This window comes from Triticum dicoccoides, chromosome 6B, assembly GCF_002162155.2.
Source record: "Triticum dicoccoides isolate Atlit2015 ecotype Zavitan chromosome 6B, WEW_v2.0, whole genome shotgun sequence".
NCBI classification, from domain to species: domain Eukaryota; kingdom Viridiplantae; phylum Streptophyta; class Magnoliopsida; order Poales; family Poaceae; genus Triticum; species Triticum dicoccoides.
This window is the reverse complement of record NC_041391.1, coordinates 173,559,899-173,580,767: the sequence shown is the minus strand read 5'-3', so window position 1 is coordinate 173,580,767 and position 20,869 is coordinate 173,559,899. Positions and strand designations below refer to the sequence as shown.

At 50.3% G+C, this 20,869-nt stretch overlaps 1 pseudogene; it reads right to left on the bottom strand.

The window, feature by feature from the left end:
• The window catches only part of LOC119320988, a 16,674-nt pseudogene extending 5,168 nt beyond the window's left edge, over nt 1-11,506 (bottom strand).
• Between the last annotated feature and the right edge of the window lie 9,363 nt (nt 11,507-20,869).

Here is a 20,869-nt window from a genome sequence, read left to right as displayed (position 1 = left end):
GGGCCTTACTTTAGAGGGACACATCACTGTAAGGCTAGTTCCCCAAATGTGCATTTACAGCTTCTAAAATTTTCATCTTGCACAAACAGAATTTACAAAGCCATCCAGGACCACCAGTAGGAAGACCTGAGAGATTGCACAATACAGAGACAGGTACATTACAAAACATACACTAATTAGGACTACAACATCTACAAAGCCATAATAACAAATATAAAAATACATCTCGATACGGAGTAAACAACCACAGGAGGCAACAAGAATGTATATATAATTGTCAGAATGCAAGGTACAGCATGAGTGTGTGTTATTGCAAACTAGATTAACCTGGTAAGTAGTACCTGATTTCATCCTTTGATTTCATTTAAAGGTGAGTAATATTAAGATTATTATTCTTAAACAATTTCCGCATGCAAAAATATTGAACAGCTTTTGCGTATTGCATGACTCCACAGTTCATTTGTTTTCCAGCATTTGAGCTCACCTTCCAGAGTTATTTGATGTTACCTAATGGTTACATCAGTCCAATGGATACAACACACAAGGAAAGGATTGAATGGATAAAACTATGAACACCAACATGACATGAAAATTGTTAATAATGTAGGCAATGGTGATATGCTAGGGAGTAAGAAACTAGGAGATAATTTTTTTTAAATAAAACAACCACAACTAAATCTGGAAACTTATTTAACAAAGATGAAATTGAGATCATTTAGTACTGGAAAACATAGTTTCGTAATTTGCATCAGTGCAGAACTACAGATATCTTTTAATTCCATTTGCTACTGTATTTCCACAAGAAACACAGAGACAAAATAAGAAACAGAAGAAGTGTTGTTTAGGTGATCAAAGTGAAATTGCGAAGCTTTACACCAATCAAGGATGCAAATAAGCATGTTACAAAAATATGTGCAGCCTAGTAGTTTGAAAACAAAACCGAGAAAAATTTACCCACTTTTGTCTAGAGGAGGTTCTGAACATTTCTCATGGTACGCCATTTTGCAGGCCCCTTCACAGAAGATAAATTTATTGTTGGGAACTGATTCAGGAGACTTGCATCTTGAACATATGGTCTAGCAAAGAGAATATTGATAATCCATCAGTTACATATGTTAGATGTGTATAGTCCCTTTTCGGTATATCCCCGTTGTATAAGGGGTTTTCTGCACTTTGACACACATGTATATGTAATGGCCTTTGGCCCTCAGGAAATACAGTTGCTGTTTATCCAACATGGTATCAGATGTTAGGTTCCCCTCTCTCCCGCACGCTGCAACTCCGTGCTAGCTCCTCTCTCGATCCGTCCACTGCCAGATTTGGCTCTTCTCGCCGCGGATCCGTCCGTCCCGGCTCTCCTCGCCGCGACGCACCGGTTCTCCTCGTTGCGGTTCTGGCCACCCCGGCCTGCTCCGCTGAGCTGTCGGGCCGCCCTTGCCTGGTTCCCTCTTGGCCCGATCTGCTGCTGCTCCCGCTGCGGTAAGCGCCGCGCAGGGCGCGAGCAAGCGCTCGGCCGCTGCCTGCTCGAGCTGCCAGTCCCGCTTCCCTCGCCTGCACGCGGACGTGCGCCGCAGCTCGGATCCGCCGGCTGCTTCGGCTCTGCTTCGCCCGGGCGCCGCTCCTGCCACTTTACCCCGGCCGCCGCTCGGATCTCCTGACCGCCGCCGCCGCCCGCTCGGCTCTGGTCCTCCCCAGCGCCGTTGCTGTGCTTCAGCCTCGGCCTCGTTGGCTCGCGACCCCCGCTCGTTGACTTCTGCTTCGTGAGCGAGGCTCTGATCTGTTCGGGCCTCCTCTGTTCCAAAAAAAAACGCAGGAAGGCAGAAGAGGCAAATCAGCATGTCTTCGTCTGGCTATGTGGCTGTTCCTCGGTGCTCGGTGATCTTTGATGGCACCAATTATGCTGAGTTCGTGGGTTTCATGCGTATCCCCATGCGCGGACTTCTGCTGTGGGGTGTTCTCTCTGGCGAGGTCTCCTGTCCGCCATGCCCTGTTGCTCCAGTGGCTCCTGTTCCGCCGGTGCTATCAGCCCTCTGGTGACGCTCTCTACCTCTCTGTAGTGCGTCAGGAGCATGCTCTTTAGCAGGGTGACTCGTCTGTTGATGAGTTCTACTCTCAGTGCTCTGCCATCTGGCGTCAGCTTGACTCACTGCGGACAGTTGTTTGTGGCACTTGCCGTTGTTGCCAGACTACGAGGTCTGACTTGGAGTTTCAGAGGGTCCATGAGTTCTTATCTCGTGTCCGCTCTGAGTTTGAGCCTCGCCGAGCTCACTTGCTTGCTCGTGGCCGTGTTCCTATCTCGAAGATACTTGCTGAGCTTCGTGCCGAGGAAACCCGCCTTCGCTCTGCTGGGTTGCTTCTGGTTCCCTCAGTCTTGGCTGCCCGGACTCCTGTGTCGTCTGCTCGCCTCACTGCTCCGCCGCTCCTGCCTACTCCTCCAGGGGGGGTGAGCCGTGCTCCTTTTGCTGAGAAGGGCACGTCGCGCCGTGACACCGTCTGTGGTTACTGCTCCCGGCCAGGTCATCCAGAGTCTGACTGTCGCCAGAAGAAGCGAGACCAGAGGCGCTCCTCCTCCAGCAGGCCTCCCGTGTCTTCCTCGACTCAGTCACTCACTGACCAGGACATTGTTCGCCTCAAGCGTCTCCTTGCTTCCTCAGGCTCCTCGTCGACTGGCTCTGCTGCTGCTGTGACTGCATCCTCCTCCTCACCATCACAGGCATCTACACAGTCAGGTACATCTTTGTGGGTTCTGGATTCTGGAGCCTCTTTTCATATGTCTTCTGATTCTTCCGTGTTGTCTTCTCTCCGACCTCTTGATTCGCCTGTCAATGTTCTTACTGCCGATGGCACATCTCTTCCTGTTGCTAGTCGTGGTATTCTTTCCACTCCATCTTTTTCTGTTCCGAGTGTTTCACATGTTCCTCGCCTTACCATGAATCTTTTTTCCGCTGCCCAACTTACTGATTCTGGTTGTCGTGTCATTCTTAATACCGACTCTTGCTCCATTCAGGATCGTCGCACCAAGGCTTTGGTTGGTGCTGGCCCCCGGCGCCGTGAGTCAGAGGGCCTTTGGGAGGTTGACTGGCTTTGTGTTCCTTCCGCTGCCACCACTAATGCCAGCTCCCATGCTCTTGCCGCCTCTTCGTCTGCGTCCTTCCAGCAGTGGCATCATCGCCTCGGTCACATCTGTGGCTCTCGCTTGTCTTCCTTAGTTCGTCAGGGCCTCTTAGGGTCTGTATCTGGAGATGTCTCCTTACATTGTAATGGCTGCAGACTTGGCAAACAGACTCAGTTACCTTATCCTACTAGTGAGTCTGTATCTCAGCGTCCTTTTGACTTAGTTCATTCTGATGTCTGGGGTCCTGCTCCCTTTGATTCAAAGGTGGTCATCGCTACTATGTTTTGTTTATTGATGACTTCTCTCGCTACACTTGGCTCTACTTTATGAAATCTCGTAGCGAGGTTCTCCCTATATACAAACGTTTTGCTGCCATGGTTCACACCCAATTTGCCACGCCCATTCGCACTTTTCGTGCTGACTCCGCTGGAGAGTATATCTCTCAGCTGTTGCGTGGTTTTCTCGCGGAACAGGGTACTCTTGCCCAGTTCTCCTGTCCGGGTGCTCATGCTCAGAATGGTGTTGCCGAGCGAAAGCATCGTCATTTGCTTGAGACGGCTCGTGCGCTGATGATTGCTGCTTCCCTTCCACCCCATTTTTGGGCTGAGGCTGTTTCCGCATCCACCTATCTCATCAACATTCAGCCATCGACTGCTCTGCAAGGTGGCATTCCTATGGAGTGTCTCACCGGTCGCTCTCCTGACTACTCAGCTCTTCGTATGTTTGGATGCGTCTGCTATGTTCTTCTTGCCCCTCGTGAACGCACCAAACTGACTGCTCAGTCGGTCGAGTGTGTTTTCCTTGGCTACAGTGATGAGCACAAGGGCTATCGGTGTTGGGATCCAGTGGGTCGTCGCTTGCGCATCTCGCATGATGTGACTTTTGACGAGTCTCGCTCTTACTACCCACGTTCTTCTTCCTCGAGCTTCTATGTGGACGACCTTTCTTTCCTTCTTCTCCCCGATACACCCTGCTATGTGCCTCATGTGTCACCTCTTCCTCCGGCACCTCTCCTTCCTTCTCATTCACCTCCGACCCCGTCTTCTCCCTCCTCCTCCACCACCTCTCCCCCATCCTCTCCAGTCCGTCGCCCTCTCTCACCGTTTCCTCTCCACTATACTCGACGTTCTCGTACTGAGGATGTTGCCTCTGACGAGCCTTCCACCTTTGGTGCACCTCCTCTCACACCCCCTCCGGTTCATAACCTCCGTGCTCGGCCTCGGCCTCGCCCTCCGCCTGATCGCTACTCCCCTGATCGGTACGGTCTCTCTGTTTTGACTGAGCCCACTTCCTATCGCACTGCCATGACTCAACCTGAATGGCAGCTTGCGATGGCCGAGGAGCTTGCTGCCCTTGAGCGCTCTGGCACATGGGATCTCGTTCCCCTCCCTTCCGATGTCCGTCCCATCACCTGCAAGTGGGTCTACAAGCTTAAGACTCGCTCCGATGGTTCTCTTGAGCGCTACAAAGCTCGTCTTGTGGCCCGTGGCTTTCAGCAGGAGCAGGGGCGCGATTATGATGAGACTTTCGCTCCTGTGGCCCACATGACCACTGTCCGCACTCTTCTTGCTGTGGCTTCTGTTCGTCAGTGGTCTATCTCTCAACTTGATGTTCAGAACGCTTTTCTCAATGACGAGTTGCGTGAGGAGGTTTATATGCAGCCACCACAGGGGTACTATGCTCCTGATGGTATGGTCTGTAGACTTCGCCGCTCTCTATATGGTCTCAAACAGGCCCCTCGCGCCTGGTTTGAGCGCTTCGCATCTGTGGTGACCGCGGCTGGTTTCTTGCCCAGTGACCATGATCCCGCGCTGTTTGTTCACACGTCTCCTCGTGGTCGGACTCTTCTCCTTCTCTATGTTGATGACATGATCATCACTGGTGACGACACTGATTACATCGCCTTTGTTAAGGCCCGCCTTCACGAGCAGTTCCTTATGACTGACCTTGGTCCTCTTTGCTATTTTCTTGGGATTGAGATCTCCTCCACCTCTGATGGCTTCTACATCTCTCAGGAGAAATACATTCAGGATCTTCTTGCTCGAGCTACTCTCAGTGATGACCGCATTGTTGTGACTCCTATGGAGCTCAATGTTCAGCTTCGTGCCTCTGATGGTGACCCTCTTCCTAATCCCACTCGCTATCGTCACCTCGTCGGTAGCCTTGTCTATCTTGCTGTTACGCGTCCTGACATCTCCTATCCCGTTCACATCCTGAGTCAGTTTGTTTCAGCCCCCACCTCTGTCCACTATAGTCACCTCCTCTGTGTTCTACGATATCTTCATGGCACGATCTCTCAGCGCCTTTTCTTTCCTCGCTCCAGTTCTCTTGAGCTCCAGGCTTACTCTGATGCTACCTGGGCTAGTGATCCCTTTGATCAACGCTCGCTGTCTGCTTACTGTGTCTTTCTTGGTGGCTCTCTGATTGCCTGGAAGACAAAGAAACAGACTACAGTTTCTCGCTCGAGTACAGAGGCTGAATTGCGAGCCATGGCTATGTTGACGGCTGAGGTGATCTGGTTGCGATGGTAACTTGAGGATTTTGGTGTGACGGCTACTACCTCGACTCCCTTACTGTCAGACAGTACTGGTGCTATCAGTATTGCGCGTGACCCGGTGAAACATGAGCTCACCAAGCACATCGGTGTGGATGCCCACTTTGTGCGTGCTGCTGTGCAGGATCAGACTCTCGCTCTTCACTATGTGCCCTCGGAGTTACAGTTGGCTGACTTCTTCACGAAGGCACAGACTCGAGCGCAGCATACCTTTTTCCTCTCCAAACTCAGTGTTGTTGATCCACCATGAGTTTGAGGGGGGGTGTTAGATGTGTATAGTCCCTTTTCGGTATATCCCCGTTGTATAAGGGGTTTTCTGCACTTTGACACACATGTATATGTAATGGCCTTTGGCCCTCAGGAAATACAGTTGCTGTTTATCCAACAACATAATCATGTGGAAGTAGCGAGTATTGACTGATTTGATGATATACATACATTATCAGGGTTAACAGACTTAACAGACTCATCTGGAGGCATCACGGAATCTTCCATGCTCCCACTAGAACTGTACAAATCAAGTTGATGGATAATATCACGGATAGCAATTTTGCATTTAATGATCTGTTTCTTAGCACGCTGTAGCTCCTTCTCTGGCTTTAATTTCTCTCGGCTGTTTGGAAAAGCACACCTTCAGTTAATATAACTAGCACTCTTATTTTACTGTAAGAAACTTCAAAGCAGAAGAGCAAAAAGAGTAAGGGGGGTCATATGCAGCACGAGTAAAGTGTGCAACATAGCTTAACGAACAATAATATGAACTGTTTGCATGATTCTATCATGACAATTGAAAGGCAAATCACTTAGTGACAAAAGCTACTCGACTATACTTCTATTATCTCGAGAAATGGGACATGGCCGTCATGCTGTCCAACTAACCAAGTCCAATGGGTACTTCCCACAAATAATTACTTTTAATAGATCAGTCATCAATGGCCACTACCAATGAACTTAGAGCGGATTGTGATCCTCCTATATAAGAAACAAACAGCAAGTGGTTAAAACTACATGGATTTTCATATGACTTAAAAGCGTAAAATATTTACAAACCTCATATGTAAATGCATAATTGTTCTAAACAAACTGTAGTAGGCTAAAACTGTGTCATACTTTACATTTGTTCATGCTAGAATTGAAGATATTTACAGGTACCCTTTTTCTTTTTTACTGCATGTAAGATTATATGGATTTAAGATTTTCTTTTATCAGCAATAGACAGTAGAGAGGGAGAGAGAGAGAAAGAGAGAGAGTGGTCCACACCTGTGCCCATTCCAGCCATCTCCAGAGTATGCATCTATTAAATTCTGCTCCGATTTTATTTTGACCAGCAAATGTCTCGCCCTTCTTTCCATGCGAGTTGCCTCATCACAATCAGTATTGTGCCTTCTCCGTTTCCGGTTCCTCCTCCTGACTGGTCCTGTTGCACTTTTTCCAGTAGCAGCATGTGAAGCCTGCCGCTTGCTCAGAGGACTACGATAATACTTGTTCTTTATATATTTTGCCAGATTAACATTCCTGACTGTTCTTACTGTTCTCTTGGGAGGAGAACAATAATCTGGCTTATAACTGCTGGAGGTATTGTGGCGAGTTGGCCTTTTTGCTGAAGAAACCAACTCAGAAGAGGACTGTTTCCTCCGTTCTGATGATCTTCTAGGAATGGAGCATACCGACTTCTTGTCTGAATTATTCATTGTCAGAACTGGAGTATCACATCCAACCGAATCCTTTACCATAAAAGAATATGTTAATTGGAAAGATGAATGGGACATCATGATGAGTATTTGCTGAAACTATTTAACATATTTGGTAGTAACAAGGAAATGCTCTGTCCATACAGTGTTAAGAATAAATAGAAATTTTCCCCTTTCACACTGTCTGTATGCAACATGCTCAGTTATTAGTCATACACCTATTACTAAGACATATTTAATACACTTGGCGCAAGCTAGCTATTAAAAAAAGGAAGCAGACAGCAGTTCAGGGCTATGGACTGGCATCAGAATGCCAAGGTGCATAACACAATTAATCGCAATATATGCACCCATGCCAGGCCCAGCGCAACACGACAAGCCAGAGATGCCAAGCCGAGACCACGAGCATATCGTGAAAAGGTGTTCAGCAGTCCCAGGCTCGGTGTCGTTGCATACAACATCAAACGATGGTGCTGCAGGGCAGCCAGTGGAATAAACGGCATTTAACAGAGCTATAGCTTTGCCAATGATCTTACAGTGAGGCAATAGTGTCCTGATAAATAAGGATGACATCCTCACACAAGGGATCAATTGGGGACACTGAGAAGTTAGTCCCAACCAGAGCATCACATTCCACGACAAACGTTACTCGAAATGGAGCTTCCTGCATAGTACTCCCTCCGTTCCAAAATAGATGACTCAACTTTATACTAATTTTATACTAAAGTTAATACAAAGTTGAGTCATCTATTTTTTTTTTTGAAATGGAACACTAGTATTCCATTAAGACACGGCTCGATCGCCGGTCACAGCACTGAGTACATCATCCGGGTAGCTGGTGAACCACTCACGGTGCTCACCATCAGTTAAACATGCACCTATGGAAGCCAGCACATGTGCTGGACCATTACAAAGTCTTGGCACAAACACCACCTGGGCCTCAATGAAAAGGGTCCTAAGTTTAAACCTGATCTCACTAAACAACACACCCAGGGGCGAGAAAGCATAGGCATTTGAGTTCATGGCCTGCTGAAGGACCAGGCAGTCGGTTTCAAAAATCACGCGCCCAACACCGAGCCTGTCCGCCAGCGTCACAGCTTCGAAAAGGGCAATTGTTTCAGCATGTAGTGCGCTGTTCAGATCAAGACGGGCTCCAGCTGCAGCAAAACAAACGTCCTGGGTGTCATCTCTGCATATTATGCCCCAGCCTCCAGACCTTGTTTGTTCTGCAAACGCGGCATCAATGTTAATTTTCACCATATCAGTAGGGGGCTTCACCCACTTATCCTGTTGTCGAACCGGTGCAGTCGGCTTTGCGCACAAGAACTCTTTCCATTCATTTGCATGATGACTAACAGTGTATCGAAAAGCTTCAACCTCGAGCCGTTTCTCCCCATGATTGCCTCTGTTCCGCTCAGCCCACCAACACCAAAGCAAAGCAATGGATAGCAGCTTCCTCTCTTCAGGCAGTCTGAGGATAACTGACAGAGTTTCTTTAGCAGATGTACATTGGAGTAGTTTGAGTCTGATATCCTCAAGTGGCAGAGCTCGCCATCGTTGCTTGATGAATTTACAGTTGAGAAAAAGGTGGTCGCCGTCCTCAAAAAGCTTCCCACATACTGCACATCGTGTGTCAAGCTCCACCCCTCGTCTGCTAATGTTCATATACATTGGGTGACTGTTATGTGCTAATCTCCAAAGGAAATGGTGGACTCTTGGTGGGCATTTAACCTTCCAAATGGCTCGAAAAACTTCAGAGGTTGGTTGTACATCAGAAGAACTTTGCCCCTTCTGCCGCCTTGCTTCATCCTTCATCATCTGAACATGGATTTTGTAGGCTGATTTCACAGAGAAGATGCCCTTGCTGTCAAAATGCCATGCCATAAAATCTTCCCCATGCTCGCCGATTGGGATACTCAAAATTATGGGGACATCGTCCGGGTGGAAACAGTCTGACACAAGATTACGGTCCCAACAGCCTGTGTTCGGATCGATCAGCTCGGAAACTTTGGTGAGGAGATTTGGGCCTTGGTATGATGCTGGTCTGCGCGTAACACCCCTCGGGATCCATGGATCTTCCCAGATCCTCACATTGGTTCCATCCCCGATGCGCCAAATTAGGCCTTCCTTCAGCACCTCAATGCCCCTTAAGATACTCCTCCATACATAGCTCATTCCTTTCACAGGCACAGCAGCTAGGATATCTTCATTGGGATAATACTTCGCTCGGAGCACCTGCGCACATAGAGAGTCCGGGGCTTGAATAAGACGCCATCCTTGTCGCGCCAACATGGCCAAGTTAAAGGAGTGCAGATCTCGGAAGCCCAAACCCCCCTCCTCCTTCGAGAGTTTCATCTTCTCCCAGCCTATCCAATGCATCTTCCTTTCATCCTCTTGCTGATTCCACCAGTAACGGCATATGAACTGGCTTATTTCATCACACAAGGACCTCGTAAGATCAAAACAAACCATAGCATAGGTTGGAATTGCTTGTGCGATGACTTTGACATAAATCTCTTTACCGGCAGTAGACAAAACCCTTTCCAAGCCTCCCCGCAAACGGCCTACAATTCTGTCTTTTATGTAGAGGAAGCACTTCTTAACAGATTTACCAATGTAGATGGGCAGCCCCAAGTATTTCCCACCGTTCGCCTCAGTCCCAAGTTGAAGTTCCTGGAGTGTCAAGTTTTTGAAACTCTGCCTTGCATTTGAGCTGAACATCACTGAAGATTTCTCCCTGTTGATGACTTGACCCGAGCTCTCTTCATATACTTGCAAGATAGATTTCACCGTTTGGACCCCCTGTACACTTGCTTGCATCACCAATAGTGAGTCATCAGCGAAAAGCAGATGGCTCACCGTTGGGGCCATAGGAGCTATCTGGATACCCTTGATTTTACCCTCTCTTTCAGCTTGGTGCAACAAAGCAGAGAAACCTTCCGCGCAGATTAGAAACAAATAGGGTGAGATGGGGTCGCCTTGTCGCAGGCCCTTACCAGGGACGATAGCATCTGTGATATCTCCGTTAACTCGAAACCTGTAGGTCACTGTAGTCACACACTTCATAATCAGTTGGGTGAACTCATCCACAAAACCCAAACGTTTCATCATGCCCTCCAAAAAAGGCCACTCCACTCTATCATAAGCCTTGCTCATATCTAGTTGGAACGGAGGGAGTAGTAGCAGCTCTACGGAATCTAAGATGCATACAGGGTTCAACTAGCCTTCACCCCTGCACTTGGCGCAATCTAGCTTTAAAAAATGGAAACAGACATCTGTACAAGGCTATGGACTGGCATCAGAATGACAAGGTGCATAACACAATTAATCGCAATATATGCACCCATGCCAGGCCCAGCGCAACACGACAAGCCAGAGATGCCAAGCCGAGACCACAAGCATATCGTGAAAAGGTGTTCAGCAGTCCCAGGCTCGGTGGCGTCGTATACAACAGCCAAACGACGGTGCTGCAGGGCAGCCAGCAGAATAAACGGCATTTTAACGGTGCTATAGCTTTGCCAATGATCTTACAGTGAGGCAATAGTGTCCTGACAAATAAGAAGGATGACATCCTCACACAAGGGATAAATTGGGGACACTGAGAAGTTAGTCCCAACCAGAGCATCACATTCCACAACAAACGTTACTCGAAATGGAACTTGCTGCCTAGTAGTAGCAGCTCTCGGAATCTAAAGATGCATACAGGGTTCAACTAGCCTTCCCCCCCTATACCCATGTGAGAAATACGACTTGCGCGTCGGCATCGCTATGAGCCTCCGCCATGGTTTACTCCAGACTCCGCCAGAGTTCACCATTTTTGGGTCCCGTCGACTGGACAGGCGTGATACCCTGCCGGTTGTCAGTGCATCTCGCCCAGGTCTCATGACCGCCGGTCTTGCTCGGAGCGAAGGGAAGACTAAGAAGACGACTAGCAATGCGAGGAGGCCAGGGTTTCCTTACCGAGAACTGAGGTCCCGGCGGATCTCCGCTCCAAGTAAGCCCAGCAGAGGGGGAGTAGGAGATCCGAATTCCTCCAATTGGAAGCCGGCGGGCGTCCCCCGGTGGGAGGGCTGCGGGCGGGCGGCGGCGGCGGCCGGCTGGGCGAAGCGGGCCGGAATCTGGGGAGGCAAATCTGGGGGAGACGGTGAGGAGGAAGGAGAGAAGGTTTATGTGAAGAACACGGCACGAGTGTAAACGGGGATTAGAATTGGAATTTAGTAAAGCGCAATTCCAAATGCAAAGTGGCTACCGAGGTTAGCCAGGCACATCTCCAGATGGGCGAGGGCATTAAATTTATTACCCCCATAAAAACTGCAGATGGGCCCGTGTACACCACTACAGATGCACATACACTCGCGGAGTTGACGGAGCCGTGTTTGTAATTTTTACACGATTCTAAAAACGCAGAAAAGGAAGGGGGGAAAACGTGGAAATTAGATAGGAATGCACGTGTAAAACAGTGAATCAGAGAATATAGGAATGCGCAGCCACTGGTTCCCTCTTCCTCCGCCAGCCGCTTCGGCGGCGGGAGGGAGGGGGAACCTCGGATCTGTGTGTTGGTTGGGTTCTTCGTAGGATTAGGGTTGAGGGAGACGTTGTCGAGGCCATTGGGCGGCGTCACGTCTGAATAAGTTTCCTCGGCCCCCATTCACGGTTAGGTGGGGCTCTTGTCTTCATCTAGGAGCTAGCGGGGTGGGGGATCCCCGGATCTCGTCGAGGCCGTGGGCTATGGCGTCTGGGGGTCGACCGGCGTTGGCCGGTTTGGCCCTCAGATGGTTGGTGGTTGTGCGGAGACCGAGATTCTTCTTCCTCCACATCAGTGTGATTTCTGCCGCTGCTCTTCCTCTTTCTTTGTGTTGCTGCTAGAGAGATGTCCTGTTTTGCCCGGGCGGTTGGCCCTGCCACGGCGCCAGAACCCAATCCTAGTTCTCTTTCATTTGAAAGGGGTGCATAAAGCGGTACTCAAAGCCACAAATGGCGAAGACTGGTGCAGGTGTGTTGGATGCACATGTGTGTCCTTGTCTTTTTGGCATTGGGGTGAAAAAAGGAGGAGAAGCATGGTGGCGATTATGTTGTTGTTGAAGATAGACCTGCTTGCGTTTATGTTGTGGTTGAAGATAATGAGATGCTTGGGGTCTAATTTGCATATTCTTGTGTTGCAAGGATTTTCTTGCAAGGTTTAGGGATGATGATGCAGAGCTCCGGAGATCTTCGTGTTTTACTGGTTGTTTTAGGTTGCTCTTTGTTTTTTGGATTATTTGTGTGTGCGTTAGGGTGTGCTTGTATGGGTCAAGAACTTTGTATTTTTTTTCTTATTTGAATGCAAGCATACTTTCTAAAAAAGGAATTTTGTAGTCGTGTTTGGTTCACATGCATAGAAAAATGCAGGAATCCTAGTAAACGGAGTCAAATCAAAGTCAGACCACATGGAAAGGTATAATTAGCATGTTGTTCTGCCACTGAGAATCTTAGTTCTTCTTCGTATGTAGGAATTTGAAAAGGAGTTCCAAGTATATTGTAAAATTCTTGCATTTCTTTGTTAAAATTGGCACCAAAAGAAAATTATCTTTGTGTTTTCTTTATTACATTCGTTTGAACCAAAGGCTTGAATGGTTCCACTATATGAGATTTTTCTATTCCTATATTTTTCCTCTATTTTTTCTTTAAACAAATGGAGGCCTTGATCTTGATCCTAAAATTTCAGGGTAAAAATATATTCATGGGTAACAACTCGCCTCAAGAAAACAAAATATCACTCTATTGGTCTTTCGGGGTATGTGATGTGAAAAAAGTACCCAATTTTCCCTTCACCGATCATATGAACCCACTGCTCACACTACTCCCTCGGCCACATGCCCCCACCCATTCGTCCTGGCATACTCCACGTGTGGCAAGAGTTACATAAAATGAGGGAGCAAAACCATAGGAATTGAGGATAATAATTAACAACATCCTCTTAAGTAGGGGTAAAATGGGAAAAATTCCCTTCGAGCACACTCCTTGGTATTGTACTGTCGTTTGGGTAATTTGCGAAACTCTAGGAACGAAGTATGTCTACCAGAGAGGGATGAATGGGAGTTTTAATTTTTCTTTGAAAAACTCAAAACCCTCGGAACCCAGCAGTGGAGCGAATGAAAAACAAACTACAACGAGTTAAAACTAAGTACTGAAAAGAACTAAGTCATGCATTAAGACAAATTGCACGAATGAAAATACAGGTAAACATGGGTGAGGGAGTCCTGGACTAGGGGGTGTCCGGATAGCCGGACTATCGTCATCGGCCGGACTCCAAGACTATGAAGATACAAGATTGAAGACTTCGTCCCGTGTCCGGATGGGACTTTCCTTGGCGTGGAAGGCAAGCTTGGCGATACGGATATGTAGATCTCCTACCATTGTAACCGACTCTGTGTAACCCTAGCCCTCTCCGGTGTCTATATAAACCGGAGGGTTTTAGTCCGTAGGACAACACACCCATTACAATAATCATACCATAGGCTAGCTTCTAGGGTTTAGCCTCCTTGATCTCGTGGTAGATCCACTCTTGTACTATCCATATCATCAATATCAATCAAACAGGAGTAGGGTTTTACCTCCATCGAGAGGGCCCGAACCTGGGTAAAAACATCGTGTCCCTTGTCTCCTGTTACCATCCGCCTAGACGCATAGTTCGGGACCCCCTACCCGAGATCCGCCGGTTTTGACACCGACATTGGTGCTCTCATTGAGAGTTCCTCTGTGTCGTCACCGATAGGCTTGATGGCTTCTTCAATCAACAACAACGCCGTCCAGGGTGAGACTTTCCTCCCCGGACAGATCTTCGTGTTCGGCGGCTTTGCACTGCGGGCCAATTCACTTGGCCATCTGGAGCAGATCGAAAGCTACGCCCCTGGCCATCAGGTCAGGTTTGGAAGCCTAAACTTCAAGGCCGACATCCGCGGAGACTTGATCTTCGACGGATTCGAGCCACAGGCGAGCGTGCCGCGCTGTCACGATGGGCATGATTTAGCTCTGCCGCCGGACAGTGCCCTGGAGGCCGCACACGAGTCCGCTCTGACCCACAGTTCGGAGCGGACCGCGCAGATAGAGGACAGGTGGCTGGACACCGCCTCGGGGGCTGCGACTTCTACGGTGACGGAGCCAAATACTGACCTTGTCCCTTATAAAGCCCGTGACTCCGTGACGCCGGACTCCTTGCCGGACTCCGAACCCCCTACGCCCGTGCCAATCGAATCTGATTGGGCGCCGATCATGGAGTTCACCGCCGCGGACATCTTTCAGCACTCACCCTTTGGCGACATCCTAAATTCGCTAAAGCATCTCTCGTTATCAGGAGAGTCCTGGCCGGACTGCGGTCAGGATGGTTGGGATGTGGACGACGAAGAAATTCAAAGCCCACCCACCACCCACTTTGTAGCCACTGTCGATGATCTAATCGACATGCTAGACTACGACTCCGAAGACATCGACGGTATGGACGACGATGCTGGAGACGACCAAGAACCAGCGCCTACAGGGCACTGGAAGACCACCTTGTCATACGAAATATACATGGTGGACACCCCAAAGGATGGGGATGGCGAAGAAGCAGCGGAGGCAAATTCTTCTAAGAAACAGCCCAAGCGCCGACATCAGCGGCGCCGCTCTAAATCCCGCCACAGTAAGAATGGAGATTCCGGCACCGGAGATAATAACACCCCAGAGAGTGCCGAAGACAACCCCCTCCAGCAAGATTCAGCACAGGAGGACAGGGAAGCCAGCCCTGAGAGAGAGCGGCAGACGAGGAGGATGACAATTACATGCCTCCCTCCGGAGACGAGGCAAGCCTCAACGACGACGAATTTGTCGTGCCCGAGGATCCCGTCGAACAAGAGCGTTTTAAACGCAGGCTTATCGCCACGGCAAATAGCCTAAAGAAAAAGCAGCAACAGCTTCAAGCTGATCAAGACCTGCTGGCCGACAGATGGACCGAGGTCCTCGCTGCCGAAGAGTATGAACTCGAATGCCCCTCCAAGAGCTACCCAAAACGCAAGTTGCTCCCCCGACTAGAGGAGGAAGCATACAAACCTTCATCACCAGCGCACAATACGGCAGACCGACCACCCCGTGGTCGCAACAGAGAGGCATCTAGGCCCTCCATCAGGACCGTACCCCGGCACCGCTCGAAAAGTACGAAGCCATGAGGGAATGCGCCGGACTTGCGGGATATATTGGAGGACAAGGCAAGACAATCTAGATCTATCTACGGATCACGTGGGCACCCCACGACCCACGACGACTACCGTTGCGCCGGATACAGCAACTCCGGCCGGGCCGAACACAGCAGACAACGCTCTCTTGAGCTACGTCGTGATATTGCCCAATATAGAGGCGCCGCACACCCACTATGCTTCACTGACGAAGTAATGGATCATCAAATCCCTGGAGGGTTTAAACCCGTGAACATCGAATCCTACGATGGCACAACAGACCCCGCGGTATGGATCGAAGATTATCTCCTTCATATCCACATGGCCCGCGGCGACGATCTCCACGCCATCAAGTATCTCCCACTCAAGCTTAAAGGACCAGCTCGGCATTGGCTTAACAGCTTGCCCGCAGAGTCAATTGGGTGTTGGGAGGACCTGGAAGCTGCATTCCTCGACAACTTCCAGGGCACATATGTGCGACCACCAGACGCCGATGACCTAAGCCACATAATTCAGCAGCCAGACGAATCGGCCAGACAGTTTTGGACACGGTTCTTAACAAAGAAAAATCAAATCGTCTACTGTCCGGATGCAGAGGCCCTTGCAGCCTTCAAACATAACATCCGCGACGAGTGGCTGGCCCGGCACCTAGGACAGGAAAAGCCGAAATCCATGACAGCCCTCACATCACTCATGACCCGCTTCTGTGCGGGAGAGGACAACTGGCTAGCTCGCAACAACAACCTCAGCAAAAATGCTGGCAGTCCGGATACTAAGGACCACAATGGCAGGTCGCGTCGAAACAAAAACAAGCGCCCCGTTAACAGCGATAACAATGAGGATACGGCAGTCAACGCCGGATTCAGAGGCTCTAAACCCGGTCAGCGGAAGAAGCCATTCAAAAGAACCACTCCGGGTCCGTCCAATTTGGACCGAATACTCGACCGCTCTTGCTAGATACATGGCACCCCCGAAAAGCCAGCTAATCACACCAATAGAGATTGTTGGGTATTCAAGCAGGCAGGCAAGTTAATTGCCAAAAACAATGACAAGGGGCTGCAAAGTGACGACGACGAGGAGACTCAGCCGCCGAATAGTAGAGGACATAAGGGTTTCCCCCCACAAGTGCGGACCGTAAACATGATATACGCAACCCATATACCCAAGAGGGAGCGGAAGCGTGCACTTAGGGACGTATATGCGATGGAGCCAGTCGCCCCGAAGTTCAATCCATGGTCCTCTTGCCCGATCACTTTCGATCGAAGAGACCACCCGACCAGTATCCGCCATGGTGGATTCGCCGCATTGGTTTTAGACCCAATCGTCGATGGATTTCACCTCACTAGAGTCCTGATGGACGGCGGTAGCAGCCTGAACCTGCTTTATTAGGATACAGTGCGCAAGATGGGCATAGACCCCTCAAGGATTAAACCTACAAAGACGACCTTCAAAGGCGTCATACCAGGTGTGGAGGCCAATTGTATAGGCTCAGTCACACTAGAAGTGGTCTTCGGATCCCCGGATAATTTCCAAAGCGAGGAGTTAATCTTTGACATAGTCCCGTTCCGCAGTGGCTATCACACCCTGCTTGGACGAACCGCGTTTGCAAAATTCAACGCGGTACCGCATTATGCATACCTTAAGCTCAAGATGCCAGGCCCTCGTGGAGTCATCACGGTCAACGGAAATACTGAACGCTCCCTCCGAACGGAGGAACACACAGCGGCTCTCGCGGCGGAAGTATAGAGCAGCCATTTAAGGCAATTTTCGAGTCCGGCCATTAAACGACTGGACACAGCCAAACGCGCCCGGAGTAACATCAATCAAGACCACCTGGCACGTTCTGAGCACGCGTAGCAATGCGGCCCCAACCCCAGCGCTTGCATGATCGCAAGACCAGCTCTTCGCGTGCATCATTACGCTCTGGAGATACCATGGGCATAGGGGGAGGGGCACGACCACGACAGGCCCAGAGTGCGGCTTAACCACACCAGGGGCTCCAAAGTGTGTCGCTCTTTTTTTTCCTTTTTTCCACAGGACTCCATTCACCAGAGGCCCTGTCTGGCAGTAGATCTGCCGAACTCATGATGCAACAGCCAGGGAGGGACAAAGGCTACGACGAACACTCAGGTGGTCTCCATTACGAGCATTAATTTTGTTAAATACACCATTCCGCAGCCTACCCCTGGAGGGAGACACTTCTAATAGTCCAGCCCTTGCTTACCGCACTATTTGTATCATTCTGCACTCATGGCAGAATCTCTTGAATAAACAATGCATCACTTTTTGCCTATAATTGCATTCCTTTTTTTTACATATATATTCGTTAATGACATCTTGCACCCGTACATTTTGGTACGGCAGAATACACCAGGGGCTTGTGTTCCCCGCATTATGGTGTGATAAGTCCGAACACTTTCACAAGTGCGGCACCCCGAACTTATAGCATTATATGCATCGGCTCCGAATCATGTCTTGGGTCAATAGTTGGGTTTGCCCGGCTCCCATGTTTTGGTACCTTACGTTCCGTTCTGTCGGCTAAGGTAGCACTGGGAGAACCACTGCGATTGCGCCCCGGTTGAGCTGGGCGAGCGCCTCAGTGGAGAAAGCTAAAACTCACTGTCATGATAAGGCGAGAGACTGGTCGCTGTTCGAGAGGTCTTTTCGAGTCCCTAAAAACTTATGCCGCTTCGAGCGAGGAACCGACTGTGTCCGGCCCAGGCATGGATAGCGCCCCGAACTCGGTCTTCCGAATACTAGGGGCTTCGCCGAAATTTAAAATTATAGAATTCTATGGCTAAGTGAGAGTGTTCAAGCATTATAAGTCCGGTTGCCTTGTTCGTTGTGTTGAGCGCCTCCCTAGATGGACCCAAAAATGGGAACAAGAGTGCTCAAGTTTATCCCGAACACCCCAGCACTCGTGGCATGGGGGCTGAAGCCGACGACTTGCCATCTCTCAGATTTTATAAACGGCCGCACAGAAGGTAATATTTTAAATCAATAAGCCTTGCTTATCGCATATGAACAAAGTTTTCAGCGCACAGGATAACACATTGTGAGTCTACTCAATAATTACATCTCTGGGGCACTCATCCGCAATCTTGCGGGCACCCTTCAGGACAGTCTTATAGTACATCTCGGGCGTACGATACTCCTTGCCCGCTGGCGGTGCGTCAGTGATAAGCCTCTCCGCATCCAGCCTGCCCCAGTGCACCTTTGCGCGGGCAAGGGCCCGACGGGCACCTTTAATACAGGCGGAGCGCTTGATGACCTCCACCCAGGGGCATGCATCCACCAGCCGCCGCACGAGGCCGAAGTAGCTCCCAGGCATGGCCTCTCCAGGCCACAACCGGACTAAGAGGCCCTTCATGGCCTGCTCGGTTACCTTGTGGAGCTCGACCAGCTGCTTCAGCTGGTCGTTAGGGGGCACCGGATGTCCGGCCTCAGAATACTGAGACCAGAAGACCTTCTCCATTGAGCTCCCCTCCTCGCCGCGGTAGAATGCGGCGGCATCAGATACACTGCGTGGCAGATCTGCAAACGCCCCTAGAGAGCTCCGAATTCGGGTAAGTAACAGATAATTTACATTAACATGCTTGCTTTGCATGAAAAATGCCTTACCCGCCGCTATTTTCTTCACATCCTCAACCTCCTGGAGGGCCTTACGGGCCTCGGCCTTGGCGGCTTTGGCACTTTCAAGAGCCGAGGCAAGCTCGGACTCTCGAGTCTTCGAGTCGCGCTCCAAACTCTCATGCTTTTCCATGAGAGCCTGGAGCTCTTGCCGCACCTCCGCCACCCTGCGCCTCCTTCTTCTCTCGCTCCGCTCGTTCCGCGGCCGCATTGCGTTCGGCCGCGGACACAGCCTCCTTCAGGGTCGCCACCTCGTTCGTGGCCCCTGCAGTACCCACTTTATCCTTGTTATTTCTATTGCAACCAAAATCCTTTTCTGTAAGGTACAAATTTTAAAAGTGGTGTTACTCACCTTCTTTGTCCTCGAGCTGCTTCTTGGCAAGGCCGAGCTCTTGCTTGGACCGCTCGAGGTCCTGCTTCAAAGCACCGACCTCCGCAGTCAGTGCGGCAGAGGTCAGCAGCACAGCCTGCAAACCCATATTGACATAATTTTTAGCACTCCTGCGTACATCTTTTTTAGATCCTCGGTCCGGTTTTTCTTTCCGAACACCGAACCGAGCATCAGGAGCTACTGTCTATGCGGTATTACATTACATATTTTAAACTTCTTACCTTAAAGCCTGTTAGAAGGCTACTGCAGGCTTCGGTCAGCCCGCTCTTGGCGAGCTGAACCTTCTGAATCACCGCACTCATGATAGTGCGGTGTTCTTCCTCGATGGAAGCGCCGTTGAGCGCCTCCAACAAGTTGTCTGGCGCCTTCGGTTGGACGGAGGCTGCCGGTGTCACGGTCTTGCCCTTCTTGCGAAGGGGTCGCCTGCCGAACTCCGGAACCACTGCGGGTTCCGGCATGGAGTCCGGCGCAGAGTCTGGGAGGCTGCCTTGCGGCACCTCCGGAGCCTCCTCCCGATGGGTCCCCTCTTGGGACCCCACCTCGGCGTCGTCAGCATCGCGAGGGGTGGAGGCGCTCGGAATGGAATCCACATCCGACGGAGCCAAGGACCCGCTTGATGAAGCGGGGAGATCATCCTCGGCCGGACTGCAGGTAGTGTGCGGCATTAGAAGGACAACATGTGGCATGAAAAGAAATAAACCACTCAGGGGTCCGGATACTTACGATCTTGCCGGAGGCTTGGCCCTTGAGGGCCACCCTTCGTCGCCAACGGTAGCGTTGGCGGAGCTGTCCGGGGGAAGGATCCTTCCCCTCTTGGACCCTTCGGCCTCCCCCATTGGGGAAGCCTTCCTCTTCCTCTCTCCCTCCTCTGGGAGAGAGTCCTCTTTCTCCTCCTCGTCTTCGGGGGAGGAGTCCGCCTTGGAGCCATCGGACGATGAGTCCGATATCACCTGGCGCCGGGAACTTCTTCGAGTTCCCGTGGCCTTCTTCTTGGCCTTCTTCTCCGGCACCACATAAAGTGCTGGGACTAGCAGCCCCGTTAAACGGGCGTCCGCTGGGTCTTCGGGAAGGGGAGCCGGACGGTCTACCTGTTCGGACATCCTCTGCCAGTCCTGTCAAAGGCATTGGGAGTTTTTAAAATCCCACATAGAGTCAAACTATAAAAGAAAACAAGTGTCCCATAGAGGATAACAAAGCTTACCTCGCCGGCTGGGCGCTTGGTGCTGAATCCGCGGTCTTCCGTCGCGGATGCGGGGGCTTCTCCGCCCTTGAACAGCACCCTCCAGGCAGCTTCGTACA